General features: G+C 41.3%; 1 protein-coding gene across 4 annotated transcripts in view; it reads right to left on the bottom strand.

Moving 5' to 3' along the window:
* The window catches only part of TBX4 (T-box transcription factor 4), a 228,245-nt gene that overhangs the window by 182,854 nt on the left and 21,834 nt on the right, over nucleotides 1-23,557 (bottom strand). The window lies entirely within an intron of this gene.

Here is a 23,557-nt window from a genome sequence, read left to right as displayed (position 1 = left end):
TTTTACATTCAGCTGTCAGTGGGGAACCCAGCTGACAGCTGAAACATTGCCGCATGTTTTCACTACTAAAATACCGCATGACTTAATAAAAGAACTCATGAAGTATTTTAGTACCATTCTTTAGTGAATGCCACCTTTTTTTGGAAAAATGCTGTGTGGTATCTTACCACATTATCAGATGTGGTAAGATACTGCTTAATGAATTGTTCCTCTGGGTTCAAAGTTCACAGTCAAACTTTAGTTAAGTTTGAATGTTCAACCGTGAACTGAACAGGGTGGTTTTTGGCCCATCACTAATGGAGAATGAATATAATTAAAAGTTCATATACTGATCTTTTTTCATATTTCAGTTTTCTGAAACATCTATAAGAGTTGTATTAAGCAATGCAGCTATACATTAATCTTCTACAGTTCTATAACCAAGCATTGTACATTATTTCATTGTACAGCTTGGTACATATCTTGGAACAGTTTTTAAGCTGATAAAAACAACAAATAGGGAAGCAGAAGTAAAAACTACAAAGAAACTACTAATGAAAATGAAAATGAAAGAAAGGATGGGAAGAGGAGGGAAAGGTTTAAGTGTTACTAAACCCAGGACCCTGTATTCACTATTTCTGGTCTCCCACAGTACACAGAACATGGAAATGTAATTAGTTTAGTAAATATAAACTGCTAAATACCTTTTCTCATCAGCAGTTAGAGCAGTCTTGTGACTTCTATCGGTGTCCAGCTGAGCACTGGTTAAAGCCTGTAGGAGGAGTTTTCATTCTCCTCTCACTGCCCTATGAGATTGCATTACTCCTGACCCTCTGTCTGGACAGTGCTGATTGGCCCTGTGCTGATCACATGCACTCTCTGAAGAAAAATAAAAAAACTCTCTAGTGGTACACACTTAGCTGAGCATGTCCAGAGTGTCCCTGAGGCTGTGTTCTATCAGGAGACGAAATGAGGAATGTAGAAGAAGGGGAGGATCAGAGAAGACAGGATCAAACATCCTTTTTTACACAATGCAGATGATTAATCCCTTCAGTTCCACAGTGAGTATAACAAGCATGCTTTACTGCATTTACAGACTGATTTAACTGTTGTGGGTTTAGTATCACTTTAAGGATGGTAAAGAAGAAAAGAAAACGGGGGTGGGGGATAGATGTGGAAGGTAGGAGAAAGAAAAACAGATTTATCTTTTATCTATAATTTAAACATTTTTCTAAAGTGGATAAGATACTATTATTCTGCTGCTTTGAAAATAAATCAAACTTTTCAAGCTAGTATAAAGTACAAAAACAGTGACCTCCATTTACCTCATATCATAGAGATATTTGCACATATTTTTTTCTTACTATTTGGAATAAAAGCATCATTTTATGGAAAACTTTTCTGGTCATTATGACCAAGTTGGGTATTATAAATATATTTTCTCATAAAACTAAGGATCTCTCTCAATCTGTTGTATGTAAGTTCCATCCAAAAATACTGTTATAAAGCAAATAATTTACTACCATTGCCACAGGTGGCTGTATTTAAACCTATTTTTCCATTTCTGCAACAATTTCTACTTTCCAAACGTTTTCAAACTATAGTAATAGTTTGAAAACAAATGTTTTCAAACTATTACTATACAAATTCATATTTTTAAACTCAATGTCTTTCTATAAACTGTTTTTCAGTGATGATCCATGCTTGAAAATTGTGCATTTGACATTAAGTCACACTGCAAACATAGCAATTAATAAATATATAGTTACAATAAATAAACAGTTTCTTGTTTAATATTGGATCTCATTAGCTATTGGATCTGCCATTTAGTAATAATCAAAAATCAACTAAGGTAGCCCATAGACAGAGTTGGGTGATTGGCTGTGCAGCTAGTTCCATTTGCTTTCTGTAATCTGCAGCTTACTTTGGGCTGAAGGAATGCACACAAATCCCACCCAATAAAGTGTTCTGAACAGTTTCTTGACTAAGTGGTCACTAAAGAGCCATGAAATACATTGATGGTGCGTTTTAGCCTTTTCTTTTGATCAATAAATACCAATCTTCCTGAAGAATCTGCTTGGAAGCACCTTGTAGCCTCCCTAGCAGTCTGATTATGTCAGTATTTCTGTGCTCAAAGCGGTACTTTTTTTGCATGGAAATATGTATTTATTTTATTGTAGGCCTGTAATTTTTAGGAATAACTCACTGAAATCTGTCCGAACAAGAGTCTAGTAAACATTCCGGGTATGTTAAAATTTGAAACACGAAATCATAAATTATAATCTAATAAATAATTATAAAAAATAATAATATAATTATAATAAATTTAGTTCAATAATATAATCAAACCAAAAACACTGAAATTTGAACTATAGCGCCAAGTTTGCACATTGCTGAGCAAAGTCGCAAAATCGTTTTCAGTGTCTGATGAAAAATTCCCCCACGAATCATTATCACTCAATTCTGCAAGTAGTTCTAATTTACTATCGCTGTTCTCTAGCTGGTCTAAAACCGCTTTTGACCTAAAGGGACGCTTTTTGGATGCCATGGACATTTCTCAGTTTCCAGGCAGAAAGAACGGTAAAAATGCAGGCAGGGCACAGGACAAAGCAGTAGGGACAAAATGTATGTGAAATGGTTTGATACAGTCATGTTTTACTATGTGATTTTAGCGTATTTAGTGAATGTTACTTTTTCACATTTTTAAATTTCCTGCTGTTCCGTCCCCCATACGTCCTGATGTCGCAGGGAACGGAACCCAGAAAACGGATGCCGGCAGCGGCTGGAGGACATTGCCAGGTACACTGAAGGGGGGACATCGCGGGAGCGCAGGACAAGGTAAGTGAAGAAGAGATCAGTGCTGCAGGGTATTCCCGAGTGTAGCTCGGGGTTACCGCTTGTGGTACTGAAACTTTACCCCGAGCTACACTCGGGAATACCGCCAGGGAGGTTCATTTAATGGGTGCCTCTGCTGACCATACTTTGGTTCCATTTTGGGGCCTCATCCCCTTTATTATAGCCCTTAGACAAGGTTGGGTGATTGGATGTGCAGTTAGTTCCATCTGCCCTGTGGAACATACAAGACCCGAGTATTGCATGAACAAAACATTTCTGTGCAAAACAAATTCCTGCTCTTGCCAATGGAGGATAAGCAGTACTGGCAGTTAATGCGGATGCTTTTTATCTAAAGAGGAACAAGAGCAATCAAGGTATTTGTTTAATCTTCCTGGATGACTGTTACCTAGGAAAGCAGCTGGCTGGGTTGAGGGTCTCCTATTAAAATGAGATTGTCATCTCTTGCTCATAAGTAGCTGTAGAAATGCATAAAGATAAAAATGAGATGCGCCTTGGAACTCCCACATATCGCCTCACCGAGGGACTACCCTGACGAGATCGTGAGTTTGGCCTTAGGGTCTTCCCGGTTTGTTGACATTCTAGGTTGGGACTGCTCCGGCTTGCTCCTTTGGGTTACATCCCGGGTTAGGGGGGGTCTTTTCCTGGACTTGAGAATCGGGACTTTTTGCTGCCGTAGCCTATTTTGGGTCCATATGATGGTAATTGGGTCTACGTTGGTGGCATTGGGTGATGGTTTCCTTGGGCTCCGGGGTGGGAGGTTGAGCCGGTGGGCCTGGTAGGATGGAAGGGGGTTGGCCCCTATGGTTATCCGGGTTTCTATGGGGAGGTTATCGCGGAGGTCCCTGCTCCTGGGACTTTTAGTTTTATTAAGTTTTACTATATTATATTATGTTCATCGCCTTTTTGCCCCCTGAGGGCTTCTGTTTAATGTTTCCATTTGCAGCCATATGTCCGGTGGTAGAGTTACCCCTAATTGTATCCTTCATGTGTAGGATGCACGTCACCATCGGTGTGACACGATTGCACTGTTGTGTATACTTTTCTTGTATTTTTTCTTTTTTCTTTCTCTGTTCTTTTCTTTTTCTCTGTTTTTTTTTGTTTTTGTTTTCTGCAGGGTTCCGGGACGCCATGGTCCGATCACCATTGGGAGTGGAAATTGCTGGCTGCTTTGGGTTTTTTTCTGCTGAGCGTGTTGCGTGGATACCGCCATGGCCTCGCCCCTCTTGAAAATACATTCACAAAATGTTCAAGGCTTCAATTCGCCTCAGAAACGGGCTAAAGTTTTTCATCACCTCAAATCGCAACAAATTGATGTGGTGTGTCTACAGGAGACCAGGTTTTCCCAGTCCTCCGCTCCACGTTATCTTTCACCTCACTATCCCATCTTTTACACGGCCTCGGCTCCTGAAAAGCGTTGGGGTGTTCTGATAGCTTTTAAACGCAATCTCCCCTTTGTCTGTTCTAGGCATATAGCGGACCCCACGGGCAGGTATTTGCTTCTGCAAGGCACCCTCTGGGACCAGGAGGTTACTTTTGTCTCTTACTACGCGCCTAACCATTTCCAGCATAAATTCTTTTTGCATCTTTGCACCATTGTTTCTCGACACTCTAAGGGTCTTCTTCTTGTTATGGGGGATTCGAATGTTACCTTGGATTCCACATTGGATAGGCGCTACGCACGGGGAGCGACTCCCTCTCATGACTTGGTGCTGGAGGAACGTATGCGCTTTCTTTTGCGGATGGCGGGACTAGCGGATGTCTGGAAGGAACTTTGGTGACTTTACGTTCTATTCCAATCCTCATGACAGCTTTTGTAGAATTGATCATATATTCATGCAGGTCCAGCAGCTCCCCTCGGTTCGGCGGATAACTATTCCCTCCTCACCCTGGTCAGATCATGATCCTTTGGTACTCCTCCTTGCCCTTTCTGGGTCAGAACGGCGCCCTTTTCATTGGCGCATCAATGACTCTTTGCTGACCACTCAAGCTACCTGCCAACAAATAGAATTCTTTTTACGGACATATTTTACAGAAAACTCGGGATCGGTCTCCTCAGCAGTGCCCCTATGGGAAGCGCATAAGGCCACGGTGCGGGGTCATGTTATACAGCTGGCTGCAGTTTGGAAGCGGGAGCGGGAACGCCGACTCTTGGAGCTACATTCTCTCCTGGCCTCTGCGGATGCGCGTTGGAAGTCATCTCCATCCGTGGCCCATAAACGCGCTCGGGACGCTCTGGCGACAGAATTGGACCTCCTCGCCTCTTCGGAGGCCGAAAGGGCCCTGCGTTGGACCAGACATAAATTTTATTCCTGTGCTAATAAGCCTGGTCCCATGCTAGCCAGGAAACTCAATTCTGTGGGGAAACCCCATAAACCGATTCGACTTCGACTTTCCACGGGTGGCTGTACTTCTAATCCTCAGCAGATTGTTTCCCGATTCTCGGACTTCCTTTCGCGCCTCTATGCTGCCCCAGATCCCTTCCCTGTGGCCCAGGCAGAGGCATTCTTTCAAGACCTCCATCTTCCTGGATTAACCGGGGCAGCACAGGCGGCCCTCAACGCTGGTGTCACCGTACCGGAAGTGCTCCAAGCGATCAAATCTTTACGGTCCTCCGCGGCCCCAGGTCCCGACGGCTTCTCCGATCTCTATTATAAAAAATTCTCAGTCCTATTGGCGCCCTTTTTAGCGGCCTATTTCAATGAGTTACGACAGGGCTCCTTGCCTTCTCCGGACGCACTTAGGGCACATATCTCTATGATTCCTAAAACGACCGATGATGTCCAGGAACCGCAAGCCTTCCGGCCCATTTCTCTTCTTAATGAAGACCTAAAGATATTGGGCAAGATCCTTAGTTTTCGCATCAATAAATATTTGTGTAGCCTGGTCCACAGGGACCAAGTAGGGTTCGTCCCCGGGAGGCAGGCGGGTGATAACGTCGGTAAGGTGGTCCATCTTATACATTTTCTGCAGCAACGGAAAATCCCAGGTTTCTTACTGTCCTTGGACATATATAAAGCTTTTGATTCTCTATCCTGGGAATATCTGCGGTTTGTGCTGTCTCGTTGGGGTTTCGGGGATTCTATTCTCTCTTGGATTCAAGCCTTATATTCCTTCCCTTCGGCCTCCGTTAAATACGCTGGGTATTTCTCGGATCCCTTTCCTGTTGAGCGAGGGACGAGGCAGGGCTGCCCGCTGTCCCCGGCGCTTTTTGTCCTGGCGCTTGAGCCACTGGCTTTAGCGCTCCGGACCGATTGCAATGTATCGGGGGTTCCATACGCGGGACAGGAGTTTAAGCTGAGCCTCTTTGCGGACGATGCCCTCTTGACTCTTACTAATCCTATGACGACGCTTCCTAACTTGCAACGGGTTCTTGAGCGCTTCTCCTTGATCTCGGGTCTATGTATCAACTTGGATAAAACCGTCGCTCTCAATATTACCTTGGCTTCAGACTTGGTTTCGCGCCTATAATCTCACTTCCCTTACCGGTGGGCTTCCTCTTCTCTTGAATACTTGGGCATTCACTTGACCCCCACCTATGACTCCCTTTTTGGGGCAAATTACTATCCTTTGCTTAGCTCTTTATCTTCCCTTATGCATTCCTGGCAATTTCCGCACCTGTCTTGGAAAGGACGGGTCCATTCAGTGAAAATGACCATCTTGCCGAAATTGTTATATTATTTTCGCACCCTCCCAGTGCGGGTTCCCCCTCATTTTCTTCGGTTGCTTCAGGCGAAGTTTATGCGGTTTATCTGGGCCAATAAACACCCCAGAGTCTCTAGAAATACGCTCTTTGCTCATAGACTCCAGGGTGGTCTTGGGGTACCTAATGTAATTAAGAATTATCAGGTGAGCCAGATTGCTCCGCTGTCTATGTTGCACGCTTCCTCCGATGTTCCTCTCTGGGTCCTGCTGGAACTACCTAATTGTGCCCCTATCGCACTGTCGACACTTCTATGGCTTCCCCCTGCCCTGCGCCCTATGGCGCTGAGTCCGATGTTGCTCCATGGCCTACAAGTCTGGGACTCGGTACGTTACTCCAGTGGCCTGATGTCACCCTTCTTGCCTTTGCTTCCAATCATTAACAACCCTCTTTTCCCGCCGGGTCTAGATCACCCGAGGGCATTTTCTTGGTGGGTGGTTCATGGTTTCTCACAGGTGCAACACTTTTTGATTTTTCGGTCCTTTCCCACCTGGAATGATCTTCGGGAGTCTCGAGATGTTCCCCCAGCGGAATTTTTTTGGTACCTTCAATTGCGGCACTGGCTACTCTCGCTGAGGGCCACTTCTGCTTTCCCATATCAGAAATCTGCCTTTGAACGGCTTTGCCAGCAGCGCCCAGGTGCCCCGGGCCTTATCTCCCTTCTTTACGCAGCTTTGAACAGACGCTCGTCGCACACTTCTCTTTCATATGTAGTTCAGTGGGAACGCGACCTGGGAGTGGCTGTGGATCCGGAGGATCCTGGTCACTCATAGCTAAATGTTCATTTAATACGACCACGCTGGAAGCAGCCTACAAGGTATTGTTTCGTTGGTACTGGGTTCCGGCTCGTCTCGCCCAGGCTAACCCTGCCTGTAGTGATCGATGTTTTCGGGGTTGTGGCCATCGTGGCGATGTACTGCATATCTGGTGGTCATGCCCGAGGTTGGTTCGTTTTTGGTCTCGTGTGTTTGGCCTCCTTTTCACTTTGTTCCATCTCTCCATACGCCCTGATGCTCGGTATGCTTTGCTTCATTGCCCCATACCGGGCCTCTTGGCTCGTCAGCAGCGGTTGGCCTCCTATTTATTTTTATCGGCCACTAGGACAATTGCTCAGGCCTGGAAGAGTCCGTTTGTCCTCTTTCAGGGGGTGCGGGATCGTATGACTACTATGATGCTCAACGAGCAGATGTCGAGTATATGAAACGACTCTCAACATAAATTTATGAAAATATGGGAGCCGTGGTTGCAATACGCCTTTCCCACGCTCCCCCCGGCCAGTGTGGGGAGGTAATGGAGTTTGGTATTGGCGTTCGTGGACCTCTGCTCTTTGGTGTGTTTTGTTTTTTTTGTTTTTTTTTGTTCTTTTTTTTTTTTTTTTTTTTTCTTTCCTCTCTGCTCTTCTTCTCTCTTTTTTGTTTGTTTTGGTGTGACAGTGGACAGCTGCTTTTAGTTGCGTTAGTCAGCGTTTCACTGATGTTATTGTAACCTATGTGCCATTGATAGCCCCTGCGTGGGCATACGTCTTGCCTTATTGGAATTAGAGCTTTGTCTGCTCTATTATGCCTTTTTTATCGGTGCAATTGATAGCCCCTGCGTGGGTGTGTTTTGTTGCCTCTGTTTTCTACTGTTTAAAATTAATAAAAACCATTGAAATACAAAGATAAAAATGAGAAAACTGCTGATACAGTACAAATGGGATTATATAAAGTGGAGGAGAGTAAAAGGAAATAGTAGTGATTCCTGTATATGCTTTACAGGAGAATAAAAGATGAAACATGATTGATCATCACAGGCAACTCCTTGTTTGTCCACATTTGTTTTCTGCAGTTTTTTTTTAAATGACTATTCCCCATAATGCTGAATAATGAGCAGATTGTATGTCAGCTGAATATCTCTGATTTGCTTGGTGAACTGGTAAAGGTCAGCAGTTGTGAGTGGAAGATCCATATTTGGTTAGAATTCTTGACATGGTTATTTCAAAGCCATCACTTTGGTGACTAATGCAGGACATACATGGGTCAATTTCTGAAAGAATTTTCTTTCGAAAATCATAACTCAGAATTTACTTTCAAATTTCACACCATGAGCCAGGTTTCATGCAGCCATAAAATTTGAGTGATCGGGCATGTTGGAACTTTTTTGAAAAATTCAATGATGGGAGAATCATGCAAAAAATATAATCAAAAAAGAAATGAGCATGAGCTGTGACCTGGAAAAAAAAGAAGATTCCCAGCCACAAAAAATCTATTCTGTAGCAACATGAGGTGAAATTGAAGGCTTGATTGGTTGAATTTCTAAATCAATGGTGGCACCATCTGTTTACATAACACACAAAATGTCCAATTTTCTAAAGAAAATTTGTTCAGAATTTGACCCATGTATGGTCTGCATAAACTATGAATAGACTCTTAGAAATGTGCGTCAGCGTCAAGGGGTTAATTGAATACTGACATTATCATCAAATCTGTTGCTACCAACACCAGCAGTAGCCAATGCTACATTTAATTTAAAAGTCAAACACAAGTATTACTAGATAGAAAAATTTTTTTTGCAATGCACAGAACAGCAGAACTTCCAGGTACAAGGTACCACTCAAAATTCCGGTTTATAGAGATTTATAGAGAAACATATCTTAGGAAAAGAATATCAGACAGCAGGTGAAATTGGGCTGTGCCTAAGGCTTCCAGACTAGTTCAAGAGGGGGAGACTTATGAAGCTGGACCCTGAAGCTGAAGACAGGTGATCATTTTATGTTCCAGTTATTCCCCTTTTGTGTTTGTGTGGTCACTCTAGGTTATCATATTGGTGGGTAGGCAGGTTCCACACACAAGGGGCCACCACAGCGACCCTGGCTTATGTAGGCAAAATTTTAAACTAGAAATTAAAGCACCCTACCCAAAGTTCAAAATGAAGTTTATTCCAAATATTAATTATAGCCAATGCATTTCAATGGCCTGACATCCCCACTACATCAGGGCTAAAATTTTAAATGAAATACCTTGACATGCCTAACCAGGCCTTTTTGTGTCATTGATGCAGTAAAGGCTTCTTTTTGGCACCTCGACCATGCAGCTCATTTTTGTTCAAGTGTCATCATATTGTGCTCCTTCAAAACAAACACGCTGTCTTTTTCCAGAGCAGCCTGTATTTCTCTTGTGGTTACCTATGGGTTTCCTTTTGTATCCCAAACAATTCTTCTGGCAGTTGTGGCTGCAATCTTTCTTGGTCTACCTGTACTTGGCTTGGTATCAAGAGGTCCCTGAATTTTCTACTTCTTAGTGGAAGTGATGACTGCCATATTCAAGGCTTTGAATGTCTTTTATATTCTTTTCCATCTTTATAAAGTTCCATTACCTTGTTACGCAGGACTTTTGACAGTTCTTTTCTGATCCCCGTGGCTCAGTATCTAGCTTAGTCAGTGCTTCCACGTAAGAGCCAACAAACTCATTGACTATTTATACACTGACACTAATTGCAATTCAAAAAGATGTGGGACATTAATCTCTAGTTGGCATTTTAACTTGTGTGTGTCACCTTGTGTGTCTGTACCAAGGCCAAACATTCCAGGGTATGTAAACTTTTGATCATGGCCATTTGGGTGATTTCTGTTATCATTATGATTTAAAAAGGAGCCAAACAACTATTTGATAATAACTGGCTTCATATGATCATCATCCTTCAATAAAAGAGAATTTTTTGGCATGATCAGTCATATTTTCAATATCAATGCCAAAATTTCACAATTTCTGCCAAGGTACGCAAACTTTTGAGCACAACTGTATCTGTTATTGCCCTGTAAATATCTTTATTTATACTATTATTACCATAGCCCTATATTACATATTGAAGCATCACCTTCATTTTCTATAAACATTATTTCAAAATGCCATTATACACTATAGGAGGTTTATGGGGCATACAGTTGCAATTACAGATATGTAAGGATTTTCAGCCCCAGTGGGACTTGGAAATATTTCGTATGGACTAACCTTTTTTTTTTACAATTACGGTGCATGTCCCATTTTTTTTAAATTGTATTTATGGACACATGCTAGCATGTACACCCACCAGTCTCTTTATTAGGTACACCTGTTCAATTGCTTGGTAACACAAATTGCTAATCAACCAATCACATGGCAGCAACTCAGTGCATTTAGGCATCTAGACATGGTAAAAACGATTTGCTGAAGTTCAAACTGAGCATAAGAAAGGAGATTCAAGTGGCTTTCAACATGGCATGGTTGTTCGTTCTAGACGGGCTGGTCTGAGTATTTCAAAAACTGCTGATCTACTGCAATTTTCATGCACAACCATCTTTAGGGTTTATCAAGAATGGTCAGAAAAAGAGAAAGTATCCAGTGAGTAGCAGTTGTGTGGAGGAAAATGCCTTGTTGATGTCAAAGGAGAATGGGCAGCCTGGTTATAAATGATAGCAACAGTAAGTCTTATAACCACTCATTACAACCAAGATATGCAGAATACCATCTCTGAATGCACAACACGTTGAACCTTGAAGCAGATGGGCTAGAGCAGCAGAAGACCACACCGAGTGCCATTCCTGTCAGTTAAGAACAGGAAATTGAGGTTACAATTCACACAGGCTCACCAAAATTGGACAATAGAAGATTGGAAAAATGTTGCTTGGTCTGATGAGTCTCGATTTCAGCTGTGACATTCAGATGGTAGGGTCAGAATTTGGCATAAACAACATGAAAGCATGGATCCATCCTGTCAATGTTTCAGGCTGGTTGTGGTGGTTTAATGGTGTGGGGAGATATTTTCTTGGCACACTTTGGGCCTCTTAGTACCAATTAAGCATCCTTTAAACACCAAGGCCTACTTGAGTATTATTGCTGGCCATGTCCATTCCTTTATGACTACAGTGTACCCATCTTCTGATGGCTACTTTCAGCAGGATAATGCACCATGTCGCAAATCTCAAATCATCTCAAACTGGTTTCTTAAACATGACAATGAGGTCACTGTACTCCAATGACCTCCACAGTCACCAGATCTCAGTCCAATGGAGCACCTTTGGGATGTGGTGGAATGGGAGATTAGCATCATGGATGTGCAGCCAACAAATCTTCAGCAACTATATGAAGCTACCATGTCAATATAGATCAAAATCTCTGAGGAATGTTTCTAAAACCTTGTTGAATCTATGCCATTAAGAATTAAGGCAGGTCGGAGGGAAAAGGGGGTCCAACCCAGTACTAGCAAGGTACACATAATAAGGTGGCCAGTAAGTGTATGTCCATTTGTATGTTTATTTAATCAAACACACACACATTTTATTAACCTTGTAAATTTTTTTTAACCTCTATATTTTACCAGTATTTATTATTTTTAATTACTGATATTTGTATACACCCTTATGCAAATATGCCATATCACGAACATCTCACTTTTCAAGACCTGTGGTACCAATGAAATCTACACCTTAGCACATACATGTCACTCCAAAGTATCCATGGTATTACGGAGATCTGCACTTCAACACAAAAACCTCACTTACTTATATCTATGTCACCAGTAAGGATAAGGCTTGCATTTGTTGAATCCTGTTAGTTCAAAATTCAGGGCCTTAGAAAATTTGTGTTAGAAGGCTTAGAAGAGCCAATAATGAGCTTTTGGACAAACCAAGTCTTCACTATAAACATGGGGCTAAACGCAGCCATGGCCCAAGTGTTGAATAGGGAAAGCTGACAAACTCCATTGTGAGTGACCAGGGTCAGTTATGAAATTGTGCTTTATTCCTGACCGATAGGGCATTCACTCCCTTTGATGTCCTTTTTTATCTGGAGGCTTTTGTCTTTCGTTTCTTGTTGATTTAAAGATAGCAGTTGCCTTTAGTTGCTGTCCAAACCATAGTAAACTGCTGTGATTTTGCTGCAAGGCTTTCCTTTTAAGAATGGACTTTTTTTTTTTTTGCAGAGGTAAGATTTTGGGGTGCTCCTTTCTTTTTGGGGTATATTGTTTTTATTTTATGTTAGTGGAGCTTTTTTAAGGTTTGAGGAACTCAAAGTGGAGCAGTTGTTGTGGACCATCTTTTCTTGGAGCTTTCTAATGTAGCAGCATACTGTGGAATATTGTACACCTAAATCACCACACAATATATTACTCACCACACCAGACTAAATTAAAGTTATATAATACACCAGGCTAATTCTCTGTACATAAAACTGTACTGCTGCTGGACAATTTTTCACTGCTTTATTATCTGTGTTCTCCTTATACTTGTAGTAAAACAACCACATGTGTCTAGTATATATTGCTCATTGAAACTGTCCTGCCACTGACATATTTTACTCTGCTGTATCATCTGTGGTCTATTAAATCTTAATGAGAGTTTGATAGAAATTGGCCAGTGATAGGACAGTTTTACACCAGTGAAAAAAGGGACAGCCAAAAAAAAATGCTGGTCAGTTTCTATTTGCTGCTCAAGACGGGCCTATTACCACTTGATGAAACATGCATCACTGCTAAAACATCCTGAAAAAAAAGGTGCCATGGGCTTACATACACTTTAGGCGGCCCACCCATGTTACAATATGATTTTAAAATCTAGTAAGGTTAGGGTAAATCATTTATAAATTACATATCTTTAGACCTTTACACTTCATATAGTAGCTGCAGAAAATGTTAAAGGAGATTGTAAAATGAGATTGTAATGTGTATGGCCAGCTTTAACAGTTTGCCTATGTTACAGAATGTTAGAATATTTCCTTCATACAACTTTGGTGAAATGCACGGGATGTTATGTGTATCCACATATTTTTCACATTTTGTACATTTGTAAGTAAACTTTGAAGATTGTACAAAATGTTTGTGTGACCAGTTCTCTTGAACTTCGGCAAAAGCTGATAGTTGTTAAATCTCTGTTTTGTTGCGAGAAAAAAAAAATAACTGGTGCATTCTTTATATGACACTCACATACTTGTCATCACTCTGCCAATCCATTAGCCAAATTGGCAAGAAAGGGGACTTCTTTTTGTATGTTACTGTTTGATTCTTTTAAATCATGTACTTTTTAACACGTGACATTCTCACTATTGTAAAAATGCTTTTGGACTTTATTATCTGACAGTTTAGCACCATGTTGCCAGTCCATTTACTAAATTGCCAGCTGAGGAGACTGACAATCTTTTAACATGTGTTCTGTGGTGAAGGACATGCTGTACAAACAGAAAATTAAGCACCATACATCTATACAGCATGATATGCACTCCCAAAACACCAATCCCTTCCTATAAAAATAGTGTTCTATTCTCTAGTCCCATCTTTTCATGGTGATAGTGTATTTCTTTGTTTAACATTTTTCCTGGGGGGTGAATAAGTAATAAAGGGTACCCTGTGGGAGGACAAATATCTAGGGCACCCTTATCACAAAGGTTGGCTTCCAGATTCCTATAAGAACCCTTCGCAAACCCCCCATCCTCTTAGGAACTACATGCCTACTTCCCTTTCCCGACTACCCAAGCTGCATTCCTGGATAGGGATCTGGCTTGAATGTTAGTGGGAAGCCCAATGCCGCCCCCCTTTTCCTTATTAAAAGGGACAATACACATTTAAAAAATGTAATAAAACAGAGGCGTCATACAAAGTATTGTTTCGCTGGTATTGGGTTTTGGCTCGTTTGGCCCAGGCAAACTCTGTCTGCAGTGATCAATGCTTTCGTGGTTGTGGCCATCGTGGTGATGTACTGCATATCTGGTGGCCATGTCCAAGACTGATTGGTTTATCATCTCATGTGTTTGGTCTCCTTTTCACCTTGTTCCATCTCCCCATACGCCGGAATGCTCGGTACGCTTTGCTTCATTGTCCCATACTGGGCCTCTTGGCTCACCAGCAGAAGTTGGCTTCCTATTTGTTTTTGTCGGCCACTAGAACAATTGCTCAGGCATGGAAGAGCCCGTTTGTCTCTCTTTAGGGGATGCAGGGCCGTATGTCCACTATGATACTTAATGAACAGATGTCGAGTATTTGTAACAACTCCCAACGGATATTTTTGAAAATATGGGAGCCGTGGTTGCAATATGCCCTTCCCACGCTCCCCTCCAGGCTAGTCTGCAGTTGTGATGTTGCTCGGTACTGGCATTTCCAAACCCCTGCTCATGGTCTTGTCATCTTTTCCCTTTTATACTCCTCCTTCCTTTTCTATTTCTGTTTGTTTTTGGTGTGGCAGTGGATAGCTGCCTTTGGTTTGAGTTACTGTCAATATTATACCAATGTTTTTGTGATTTATGTGCCATTGATAGCCCCGACATGGGCGCACCTTTTGCTTTGTTGGTGTTAGAGCACTGTTTTCTTTATTTTTTTTATGTGCAATTGATTGCTTGTTTTTTTTTAATATTTATAAACTACTAAAAATCATTGAAATACAAAAAATGTAATAAAACAGCCTGAGGTTCTCTTGAAGTGGGAGTAAACTCTCATTGTTCTTTTGTACCTACAGGTAAGCCTATAATAAGGCTGGCCTTGTAGGCTCATCCCTGATAAGTTAAAATCTCTAAACAGACATCACTAGAAGACAGTAAGGTATGTATATAGCAATTTGATATAATTACCACGGAAAGAAAGCATGAATCATTTTTGTGGCTGAATATCTGCTCCCTGCTCCTCCCAGCAATAAAAGTACTGTAAATATAACCAACTATTTTTTTAACTGCATATTCTAGTGCTGCACTTAAAAAAAAATCCAGCTTTAAATGTTAAAAATAGAATGTTTTCCTTCTGCAATCTTGCCCTAACGATCTGGCCAAGTACTTTACAAAGCCCTGGCAGATGATGTATTTATGTTGGTTGATTGTAAAGATAGCTCAGGTTTACTATGCCACATATCATAAAGCAGATTATTGGAATATAACCCCAATTTATAACTAAAGCTCTGCTAAAAGAAGAATGAGAGAAAGATATTAAGTGAAAAGACAGTACAACCTGCATGCAGAAAACAAAGCTCAACAGTAATGCTTGTGATGATAGCACAGCCCACATTGTTTGAGAAAGTGCTGTGCCTAGCATGAAACATGTCAGAATAGCATTTGTTCCTGCTGACTATTTTAACAAAGGAAGAATTTTTTACACTTTGGTGTGCAGCATCCCTGTTGTTGATAACTGAAAGCCAACATTGTTGATAAGTTCACTCATTTTCAGGCTGCATGTACAAATTGATGCCATCAAACTCTGGTGGTAAGCTTCCCGAGATTATTTAAAAGCATTCCCTCCTAATTAACCAAATACTTTCATTAATACGAATGCTTGGTCAATAGATTTATCCATATAAAATGATACCAAAAGGAATGCATTTAATTAATTGGTAGCAAAGATAGCTTTTCTCTATGATTGAAGTAGATGCAATCTCTAACCTCATGACATTTGGTTTGCTAGAGCACCTTGTATCATAAATAACAGGCATTGTTTTTTAATAAAATACAAATTTCACCATTTTCAATCCTGTGCTGCATATCGGCACTGTCATTAGAGGGTGCAGGTTTGAGTGATCTTACCTTTTGTAACAGATGAATTAACAAGTGTGCACATCATCTTTTGCTCTGGAGTGTGGCATCACCCTTTCTTCTACATTTTTTTCTATGTTTGTGATGTATTTATTTCCATCAAAATAAATGTTTTTGTAAAGTATTATTGATGTTCGCAGCTTAGCAATAGCACATATTAGTAGACTTGATCAACAAAAAGAACCTTCAAAGTGATCGAGTAGCACAATGACATATATATGTGCATATAAATAAATAAATAAATTAGTGATCAAAAAAAAATGAAATTCCATAAAAAATCTTTTCCACCAAATGATTCTTGCAATTCCCAAAAGATCACCACGTGCATAAAGATGGCGTTCCCCCTTTCGGGTGTGCACTCACCAGATAGCCATGCCTCCCATTCTCATGGTTGGCTAAAATTGCTTATAAAGTGGATCCAAATGGGAAGGAGATCAGTCAAAATGGATATTATCACACTCTTCTCTGCTCATCCTCCAATTGCCATGATCAGTTGACACCACTTCATAGGTTAACAAGTTCCTAATAATGATGAACTAATAGCAACATGGATAACACTCTCCTCCTCCTTAATCTCTCTCATTCAGGATTAGTAGTCATCATTTAACAGGTCTACAGTTGCAAGAAAAAGTATGTGAACCCCTTGGGATTACATGGAGTTTTACATGAATTGGGTTCTGAACGTCATCTAAGTCACAACAATAGAAGAACACAGTCTGCTGAACATAATACTACACAAACATTAGATGTTGCCATGGTTTAATTGCACATAGCATGTAAACATTCACAGTGCAGGGAGGAAAAAGTATGTGAACCTTTGGACTTAATACCTGGTTGACCCTCCTTTGACAGCAATAACCTCAACCAAACGTTTCCTGTAGTTGCAGATCAGACCTGCACAACGATCTGGAGTCATTTTGGACCACTCCTCTTCACAAAACTGTTTCAGTGTAGCAATATTCTTGGGATGTCTGGTGTGCATCGTTCTCTTAAGGTCATGCCACAGCATTTCAATCGGGTTGAGGTCAGGACTCTGACTGGGCCACTCCAGAAGGCATATTCTGTGCTGTTGCAGCCATTGTTTTGTTGAATTACTTGTATGCTTTGGGTCATTGTCCTGTTGCGTCACCCATCCTCTGCGGAGCATCAGTTGGCGGACAGATGGTCGTACGTTTTCCTGCAAAATGTCTTGAGAAACTCTGGAATTCATTTTCCCATCAATGACAACACTCCGTCCAGGCCCTGAGGCAGCAAAGCAGCCCCAAACCATGATGCTCCCTCCGCCATGTTTTACAGTGGGGATGAGGTTTTGATGTTGGTGTGCTGTGCCTTTTTTTCTCCACACATAGTGTTGTGTGTTCTTCCCAAACAACTCAATCTTGGTTTCATCTGTCCACAGTATATTTTGCCAGTAGTGCTGTGGAACATCCAGGTGCTCTTTTGCAAACTTCAAACGTGCTGCAATATTCTTTTTGGACAGCAATGGCTTCCTCCGTGGTGTCCTCCCATGTACTCCATTCTTGTTTATTGTTTTTCTTATTGTAGATGTGTCAACAAAAATGTTAGCATGTGCCAGAAATTTCTGTAGGTCTTTAGCTGACACTCTGGGATTCTTCTTTACCTCATGCAGCATTCTGCGCTGTGCTCTTGCAGTCTTTTTTACAGGACGACCACGCCTAGGGAGAGTAGCAACAGTGCTAAACTTTCTCCATTTGTAGACAGTCTGCCTTAACGTGGACACATGAACATCATGGCTTTTGGAGATACTTTTGTAACCCTTTCCAGCTTCATGCAAGTCAACAATTCTTGATCATAGGTCTTCTGAGAGCTCTTTTCTGCGAGGCATGGTTCACATCAGACAGTGCTTCTTGAAACCAGTAAACCCAAAACAGGTGTGTGTTTTTTAAGGGCAGGACAGCTGTCAGCAACACATCCAATATCATCACACTGATTCGAGTCAAGGTTAGCTCACTCCTGGCTCCAATTAGCTCTGGGAGAAGTCATTAAGCTAGGGCCTCACATACTTTTTCCTCCCTGCACTGTGAATGTTTACATGTTATGTGCAATTAAACCATGGCAACATCTAATGTTTGTGTAGTATTATGTTCAGCAGACTGTGTTCTTCTATTGTTGTGACTTAGATGACGTTCAGAGCACATTTTATGTACAATTCATGCAAAACTCCACGCAATCCCAAGGGGTTCACATACTTTTTCTTGCAACTGTATGTGCAGTCTAAGAATAGTATCCACATTTAAGGCACTATTTAAACCTTGAGTGTTGATCAGCAAAGAAAATACAAAGTAGGTTTGCCACAGCTTGAACATTCGGCATGCAGAGTAGGAGACAGCAGCGCTCAATAGAAGGCTCATTGCGCTACTGAATCACTTTGAATGTTCTTTTTGTTGATCATATTTCTTTGTATAGAAGTGGCAGCATTTATTATAATTTTTTATTATTATTATTATTATTAATAATAATTATTATTATTTTATATTTAGATTTCATCATGCATCTAGCGCAAAATGTTTGTTTTTTATGTACACATATTAGTAAACTTTCTAATTATCTATTTTCTTGCTGTGGAAATAGTTAACACCCAATTTCAAGGTTTTACTGCTTTATTTTGTAACAGTACCAATGCCTGCCAGTTGTTGTAAATAGGGTCAGAATAATGTTAAAGTTTTATCATTGATCACTTAAAGATCTCTATTTCATTATGAGAAGTAACACTCCAAGTATTTTGGTTATGGGTCTGATTATATAAATAAAAAATAAAGACCTAATACAGATGGCAACCAATTAGAATCCTTGTTTTATTTTCAAACTATGAACTTTAGAAATTACAATTGTAGATTGCCAGGCAAAATATGAAGCTGCTATTTTTGGAGAAACACATGAATCATGGACATCAAGATCTTTTTATTTTCAGGCTTACTTTGCCCTTATTTTCCTTATACTAGCCATAGTACAAAGAAGCAACACAATGCAAAAGAAAAACAAAACATAAATGGAAAAACATACCTGCATGACAAAGAAATACACATATACCAAGCATACAGTTAACCAACATATGTACAAAAGCTCCCATTATGATATACATATATGACCCTCTGTACACTTCAGAATAAATGTAGGCCTTTTTCCATTTACATCTAGTTTTCCACGAAAGGCCAAAAATGCTGTTTAATGTTTTGGCTAGCATTGGTGCCTATTATATGATTACCATACTCCTATGCAGCAAAGGTAGATGGTACTATAGTTGATACAGGTTTCCAGTTATAGATAATAAGTATGAAACTGTGTTTTTTGCAGCATTCATTCTTGGACTATAACAAACTAATAAGGAAAATGGTGTAGCGCTGTGTATATTGTGGTATACTTAAAATAAATGGTGAAAATCAATAAAAGATGTGAATCAAAGTAACTTGGTTCAATTATTGGTGTGACACTGTGTATGATTAATAAAAAAAGATGTGAATAAAAACAACTTAATTCAAATATATATGAAGTATGGAGTGTACCATGATTCAAACAAATAGAGAAAAAAATGTGAATGCATAAATGTGACATGGAGACACTTAAAGTGAAATCAACAGTGACCAAATCATACACTGTGACAATAGCAATATTAAATTATATATCGCAAAGTCCCAAGGATGAAAAGTGCTAGATTTCAAATCTTCAACCATATATAATTGCATGCTCAAAGCTTGTTCCAATCTATCCGTCACCATCTGGAGCATGAGTCCACCCCCCCATTCATTCTTGGAACATAACACAATCTTTCCCTTTTTATCTGCCTCAAACTTCTCCCCTTAACCTGAAGAGTTAACATTTCCTACAGTAACTAATACAAAGCCAAGGTTGCCACAAACATGTTTGCGTTATAATGGAGTGACAAGACCTGCGCATACAGCATTGACTTGAATGTTGCAAATGGAATAACAGAAAAAAAAATGAAATCTTTTCTCCTCCAATCCTCGTCGGCTCTTCTCCACTTTCAACTCCCTACTCTCTCCCCCCCCCCCACCCAGTACCTCACTCACCACCCACGAGATTGCCATTCACTTCCAAAATAAGATCGACGCAATCCGTAAGAACATTGCCAATGCTCCACCAACCTCCCCACCTAGCCTCGCTCCCACTACAACCCCTCCAACTCTCCCCTCTTCTGACCTCGCAACCGCCCTGCCCTCCACCACACTTAACATCCCACACACCATAACCCCCCTAACACTCCGCTCCTTCAGCCTTGCCACCACTGAGGTTGTCACCAAGATCTTCTCAGAAGCCCGCCTCACCACTTGCCCCCTTGACCCTGTCCCCACACAACTCCTTCGGGCACCCTCCCCCTCCATCCTACGTTCCCTCACCCACATCTTCAATCTCTCCCTCTCTACTGGCGCATTCCCCTTCCCCCTAAAGCACGCGCACATCACCCCCATACTCAAAAAACCCTCCTTGGACCCCACTGACCTGAACAACCTTAGACCCATCTCCCTGCTGCCATTCACTTCCAAGATCCTTGAGCACTTAATCTACAATCACCTAAGCTCCCACCTCATTGACAACAACCTCCTCGATCCACTACAGTCTGGCTTCCGTCCCCTACACTCCACCGAACCCACCTTACTCAAAATCACTAATAACCTTCTAACTGCCAAAGCTAATGGCCACTACTCAGTCCTCCTGCTCCTTGACCTCTCCGCGGCCTTCGACACAGTTGACCACCCCCTCCTCCTCGATAAACTGCACTCCCTCAGCATCAGAGACTCCACTCTCTCCTGGCTCTCCTCCTATCTCTCCCAACGCTCCTTCAGCGTTACCTATAAAGCTACCACCTCCCCCTCTCTCCCCCTCTCTGTTGGGGTCCCCCAAGGCTCTGTCCTCGGGCCCCTTCTCTTCTCCATCTACACCTCTTCCCTTGGCAAACTGATACATTTCCACGGCTTCAACTATCACCTCTACGCCGATGACACGCAAATTTACCTCTCCACCCCTCAACACACCCCTTCAGTCTCTGCCCATATCACCCACCTGCTGAACGACATATCAGACTGGATGTCGCTCCGCTTCCTCAAACTGAACCTTTCAAAAACCAAGCTCCTAATTTTCCCACCAGCTCCACGCCCCTCCCCCCCTCCACCCTCTCCATCACGACCAACAACGCCACCATCCGGCCCACCCCGCAGGTGTCACTCTAGATTCAAACCTTTCCTTCCAACCCCATGTCAAATCACTAGCAAGCTCATGCAGGCTCCACCTCCGTAACATCTCCAAAATACGTACGTTCCTAACCCCAGACACTACTAAACAACTCGTTCACTCCCTCATTATCTCACGCCTGGACTACTGCAACTCCCTCCTCACTGGCCTACCTCATCACAGACTATCCTCGCTTCAGTCAATGCTGAACTCAGCGGCCAGACTCATCCACCTTACCAACTGCTCCTCTTCTGCCACCCCCCTCTGTCATTCCCTCCACTGGCTCCCGATTGCCCAATGTATCAAATTCAAACTACTAACACTGACATACAAAGCCATTCATAACGCTGCCCCAAACTACCTCACCGACCTGATACCCAAATACCACCCAACCCGTAATCTTCGCTCCTCACAAGACCTCCTACTTTCTAGCTCCCTGGTCTCCACCTCCCACGCCCGACTACAGGACTTCTCCAGGACTTCCCCTATCCTCTGGAACTCACTACCCCAATCCATCAGACTGTCACCTACCCTCCTCATCTTTAGGCGCACCCTGAAAACCCATCTCTTCAGGGAAGCCTACCCCACCCTCACCTAACTGCCGATCTCCTCCACTCTTCCTACCACTCCATCCCCCACAGCCACTTCCTCCTGTGCCATTATCCCCTCCTTCCTAGATTGTAAGCTCGAAAGAGCAGGGCCCTTGAACCCCTCGTTGTATTGTTTTGTTACTGTACTGTCTCATGTACTGTCCCCCACTATAATGTACAGCGCTGAGCAAACCTTCTGGCACTATATAAATACTGTATAATATTAATAATGATACAAATTGAATATCAAATTCAATATCAACATTTACATCAATAAGCTCTTGGGATAAATAACAGTTTTGGGCCCTTATATGCTTAACTAATACATTCTGCAGCACTAATAATACAGTGTCATACACAGAATGTACATGCTGGCGACTGCTCAAATCTTGCTAGCGATTGACCAAATCTCTGAAGTACATGCTTAGAAGGAACAAATGATCAGCATTAGCTTCCTGCCACTTATCCTTCAACTGTCCTTCCAAATAATTGGTGCACACTAAAAAAAATCACACACCCTTACTAACCAGTGCCTAGTGTTTAGGCTGGACTCCTTATAATATTCTAGCTAGGTCAGGTCCTGTAATGCAAATGGCTTCTGGACAACAGCATTCATAATGAGAAATTTGAGTCCTCACAGTTCACATAACTGCTGAAGAAGTGTTCAGACAGCATACTTGACTGGCCAGCTTCACCTGAACTATACCCTACTCAAACCCCTTCAAGAGAGAACACATGATTCATGCTGTAGCATTGGCTATTTAACCCAGTTGCTGAGGTAGCTCATAGTTCACAGAAGCAGATATATTTTTTGCAAAGTTTCACCAAAGTGTATTTCATTTAGTGTTTTCAGTATTTGTGTTATGTTTGTTGATTTGAACAGTATGTGTACTGTTGCTTTACATTTATATTATAAACTTATGTTTATTCAAATCTATTACCATGTTATATTGATTTATGTTCCCAAAACAATACATGCATTATTTCTTATATCACAGACAGGTCCTTTTAAACAGGGTATAGAGATATATATGTGCCATTTCACATTGTTTCATTAGATTTCCATTAAGTGCTTTAGATCACAGGGCACAAGTTGATATAGAAATATATATTTCCCATTTCACATTGTTTTGTTTGATTTCCATTAAGTGCTTTAGATCACAAAATTAGAACAGCTGAACTCAGAACAGCTGAGTACAGTTTTTGCCAAACCAAAAATGTTAAGTTCACCTTTACCCAGACTATGGACTTTATTTACATATTCTCAACAAGTAGTCACAAAGTTAAAGTTTTGTTGAAAAAAGACACAAGTCCATCTAGTTCAAACAATAAAAAGGAAAAAAAATTTGGAAAAATGTAATTAAAAAAAATATATAAATAAAAAGAAATACAAGAGCTTTAAAACAAGTCATCACTATCCTGTCTAGCTTTTTGTACTGGTAAGTAATTCATCCTCAAAAAAACAAAAGAGACTCTGAGCTTAGGTTTAAGTCAGATTTTAACAGCTTAAAGCACCTGGAGTTTTTTTTTTTTTGCTTTAAAAGGCTGCCAGTATAATATGCCTCTGCTGCCATAGAAAGGCTGGCAGGGTGACACGTCTCTGTTGCCATGAGCGGGACTGTGACATCAGTGCTTTTGTTGTGCACCTTAGAAGATTTTGAAATTTGTAAGATTAATGTATCCACAATGTCTATAGCTGCAGAGGT

Source organism: Staurois parvus, unplaced genomic scaffold, assembly GCF_062004578.1.
Source record: "Staurois parvus isolate SC_StPar_1 unplaced genomic scaffold, SC_StPar_1.0 ptg000172l, whole genome shotgun sequence".
NCBI lineage: Eukaryota > Metazoa > Chordata > Amphibia > Anura > Ranidae > Staurois > Staurois parvus.
Note: the sequence above shows the minus strand (reverse complement) of the source record. Positions and strands in the feature narration are given on the sequence as shown.